The sequence below is a fragment of the Ursus americanus genome, chromosome 27, assembly GCF_024610735.1.
Source record: "Ursus americanus isolate L20-20 chromosome 27, mUrsAme1.1.p, whole genome shotgun sequence".
NCBI lineage: Eukaryota > Metazoa > Chordata > Mammalia > Carnivora > Ursidae > Ursus > Ursus americanus.
In genome coordinates this window covers 8,065,584-8,070,107 of record NC_142153.1, presented here as the reverse complement: position 1 = coordinate 8,070,107, position 4,524 = coordinate 8,065,584, and the positions used below count along the sequence as shown (strand labels likewise).

The 4,524-nt window shown below is 49.7% G+C and overlaps 1 pseudogene; it reads right to left on the bottom strand.

The window, feature by feature from the left end:
- Positions 1-445: 445 nt before the first annotated feature.
- Positions 446-3,694, bottom strand: LOC148107609 (forkhead box protein K2 pseudogene; annotated as a pseudogene).
- Positions 3,695-4,524: the final 830 nt, after the last annotated feature.

The window sequence follows — 4,524 nt, the reverse complement described above, 5'->3', positions numbered from 1 at the left end:
GGGGTCCATCTGTCCAGTCTGTCTGTCCATCCTAGATGCATCTGGTAACACAGAAAACCTGCAGATGTCAAAGACCCCGTTATTTTGTAAAGAAAGTACACCTCAAAATATTCTAATTGCATGTGTGAACCACGAACTGTCTCATCTACCCGTGCCAGCCCCAAGGGTCCTGGGAGGGTGGTGGGGACTGTCCCTGCCTGTCCCAGCATCTTGCTGTGGAGTGACAAGCTGAGCTGGGGATGGGGAGACACTGCCAAACCAGGTTTTTTTGTCTGAGGTTTTGTTCAGGTGTGACTTCTGTCTTTTAGGAGTTTTGAGGCCACCTCAGTTGTGTGTTTTCAGTGCTGAGGTGAAGTCCAGCGGCCGGACCCTCTACCCACCGAGACAACGTGCTCCGAGTGTCGGTGGGAGGTGGTGTCTCCTTTTGGCACCACGGAGTTGAATATTAAAGTAAGAAAAGCTGTCGCAGTCGCTGGTTTTGGACACCTTTCTCCCTGCCGGCTGCCACACGCAGGGTGATGATGATGTTGTCGCCGCCGTCTTCCGTCTGGACCTTCTTCAGCTCCTGCTGTTCTGTCTTGTCGCCGTTCTGGCGCTTTGTGGGCAGGGAGGTCGACAACGATGCACGTGTTGCCATCGTGTCCAGAGGACTCGCCACATTGTTCACCTGGTTACGGCCAGCGGCAGGGATTGGCATCAGGTGAGTCCCGTTTCGTGGGACAGTTTTTGTTGGTTGCTGGTGCTGACCTAGAGGTGCCTGCTGCACTGTGGTGACCGTGTGGACAGGGGTGGTCTGTGGCTCCTGAATGATCCAGCTGGCAGCGCCCGCTGTGGCATGGTTAATGGCAGGAATAGGTTCCACTTTCACTTTTACTTCTTTGTGATCTCTATTGTCTTGCGACTCTGCCTTAGGAGGGGCCAGCACGGCCGCCTGAGTGACCAGAGCCTGGATGGCAACAGTGTACGTGCTTCCTGGGGCCAGGCCTGCCATACTGGTGACAGACACTGCGGGGATCTGTTGGGCGACGTGCGCCGTCTGCACTACAGGCTGCTGGGAGGTTGAGGTGGTCACGGGAGCAGCGACCGTGTAGGTGATGGGATCGATCGATCGTTGGTGGCAGCTGCCACTGCCCGGCCATTAAAACAGGCTGACGAGACAGAGGGGAGCCTGGTGCACCCTGGGCAAACCGTGCCTCCTGGATGATGGCCAGTTTAGGCTGTGAGGCACTGGGCTCAGGCTCCAGGGGGGCCAGTGAAACTTCCCTTGACAGGCTCTTGGGGGTCTGGGCACCACTGGCGAGTGCAGACAGCACTCCAGCATGATTGGGAGAGGCTGGGCCACTTCTGGAGAAGAGGGGTCCCAGAGGGTTTCTAAAGCAAGGCATGCCCATGGACCATCTTTTCCTAAAAGCCTGCTCTATGAATTTGCTTTCAGAGGCAGGATCTATCCTCCAGAATGAGCCCTTTTGCCTGGTTCTTCCTGGGAACGTGTTACTATGATGAAATAAGGATTCAGAGAGAGATTGTGGTGAATTGGATTCGGCCAGCTCTTGTCTGCTGTCTTGTAGTATGGATAATTTTTAGCGATGTGAGTATAAATTCCATTTAGGGTAAGTTGCTTCTCAGGAGCCATCGTAGTTTTCTGTCCTATGAATTCTGCATAGGAATAAGGTGCTTTGAATCCTTCTTGGGGCTGTCTCCACCAGAAGCTTCCTTTTCATTTTCTGGCTGCCAGTTGTCGGCCATTCACTTGAGGTCAGCTGGTATCACCCTGCTCCCCGGGGGCTGGATGGGCAGGAGTTGGCAGCACTGGGTTCTGGTGGGGGAAGGAAGGGGGCTGATGAGGGAAGGGGGCCATGGCGTTTGGAATGTGGATGGTCAGGGCCAAGATGTGGGCCTGCACAGGCTTCACCCGGGACCTGGGAGCCTCCTACTTCTCCGTCTTCTCACCGGACGGGGCAGTGAACGGGATCCTGAGATTTGTGCTCGGGAACCTGGAGGTGCACACGCGCGGCCGTTATCCGGTGGTGCCCTGCGCCTCTGGAACACGGCGTCCACCAACAGGGCAAACATCCGTTCTCACCGGGGCAGCGCAGGTAGAAGTCGCTGCTGGCATCGGGCCTGGGCTGGCCTGGAACGCTCTGGGGCGCCCAGCCATGGCCACCGCTGCCACTGCCCAGTGGGGGTGGAGGGAGGGAGGGTGTGAAGATCTCGAGGTGCTCCGCGAGATGAAGCTCAAGGGCAGGTGCTCACGTCAACCGAGGCCTGCAAGGAGTTGTGCGGGCTGGTCACCCAGCGCGTCTTCCTCAGGTACTCCAACACCTCCCGGCCCTCCAGGCGCGCCGTGGCCCAGCGGCCCCATGGGGACCCGCCACCTGCGCCCGGGCCGCCCCCTGGTGCCACTGCCTGTGGGAGGCCGGCCTAGCGCCCTGGGCCCATGAGAGCCAGGCCATCCCTGTCGCTGTCACCGCAGCCATGGTGCTGAGGGTCAGGTGAGGCCGCTGGCCGGGGAGCTCCAAGCCTGGGATATACTCTTTTTATTGCTCACTTGATCTTTTCCCTTGTTACAGGTCTGTTCAGATTATCTGTTTCCACTTGAGTCAGGTTTGGTAGTTTGTGTCTTCTTAGAAATATGTCCATTTCATATAGGTGACCTACTTTGCTGGCTGTTCATAACATTCCCTTATAATCCTTTTTATTTTCGTAAGGTGGGCAGTAATGCTCCCATTCCAAAATTTAATCATTTTAATGTTCTCTCTCTTCCTTCTTGGTCAGTCTAGTGAAAGGTTTGTCATTTTTGTTGATTTTTACAAAGAACCAACTTTTGGTTTTGTTTGCTCATCTCTTTTGTTTTATACTATTTCACTTATGTTTACTCTGTTATTTCCTTCCTTATGCTTGTTTTCGCCCCCTTATGCTTGTTTTAACTTTAGTTTGCTCTTTTTTTTTAAGATTATTTATTTATTTATTTGACAGACATAGACAGCCGGTGAGAGAGGGAACACAAGCAGGGGGAGTGGGAGAGGAAGAAGCAGGCTCCCAGTGAAGGAGCCTGATGTGGGACTCGATCCCGGAATGCCGGGATCAGGCCCTGAGCTGAAGACAGATGCCTAATGACTGCGCTACCAGGCGCCCCTAGTTTGCTCTTTTTACTTCACTCTTCCTGTACTGGAAAGTTAGGTTCTTGACTGGAGATTTTTTTTTAATACATCTGTAACTATATAAACACATCTGTAACTATAAACACTATAGGTGTTTGTTTACAGAAATTTGATGAGATGTACATAGACCATTTCGTAGATTCTGTTGAGTGTATTCCAAGGCATTCTGGCTGGCTACTCCCCATGAAATCATCAACATCTCCCTCTTCCTCCTTTCTTTTTCCTTCCCCTCCATATCTGAATTCCTTTTTCTCCATTCATAAATGCGAGACTGTTTTTCATGATTTGGAGCGTGTAACATCTATCATGGCTATAGTCTGCCGTATGTTTACTCTCCTGCAACGATGGAACTCCGCCAGGGCCTGGGACACTTGCTGCCTCCATATCGTTTTCTCCTCAATATCATCAAACCTCACGGTCTCTTCATCTTCACTGCAGAGGTGGATACATGTTGTATCATGTGTCGCTATCTCATTCCTTTGTATTACTGAACAGTATTCCACTTTATGGACATGCCACTTTGGTTTAACCATTTGTCAATGGATAGACTTGTTGGTTTTTTCCACTTTTTGGATCGTATGAACTATGCTGCCACGAATATGTACAAATTTTTGTGTGGACATATACTTTCCTTTTTCTTTGAGAGAGAGAGTGTGAGTCGGGGGGGAGAGGCTGAGAGAGAGGGTAAGGAAGAATCTTTTTTTTAATTATTTTTATTTTTAAATTTTATTTTATTTATTTTATAAATTAATTTATATTATATTTATAGTTTATCAATTAATGAACATATAGTGTAATATTAGTTTCAGAGGTAGAGTTTAGTGATTCATCAGTTGCATACAACACCCAGTGCTCATTCCATCAAGTACCCTCCTTAATGCCCATCGCCAGTTACCCCATCCCCCCACTGACCTCCCCTCCAGCAACCTTCGGTTTGCTTCCTATAGTTAAAAGTTTCTTTGGTTTGTCTCCCTCTCTGATTTCATGTTATTTTATTTTTCCTTTCCTTCCTCTATGATCTTCTGTTTTGTTTCTTGAATTCCACATATGAGTGAACTCATAGAATTGTCTTTCTGTGATTGACTTATTTCACTTAGCCTAATACCCTCTAGTTCCATCCACGTCATTGCAAATGGTGAAATTTCGTTTTCTTTCATGACTGAATAACATTCCATTGCATATCTATACCACATATTTTTTTAAATTTTATTTTCTGAAGATTTCATTTGTTTATTTAAAAGAGAGAGAGAACGAGTGGAGGGAGGGGCAGAGGGAGAAGGAGAAGCAGACTCCCTGCTGAGCAGGGAGCCTGATGTGGGGCTTCATCCCCGCGCCAGACCCTGGGATCATGACCTGAACCCAA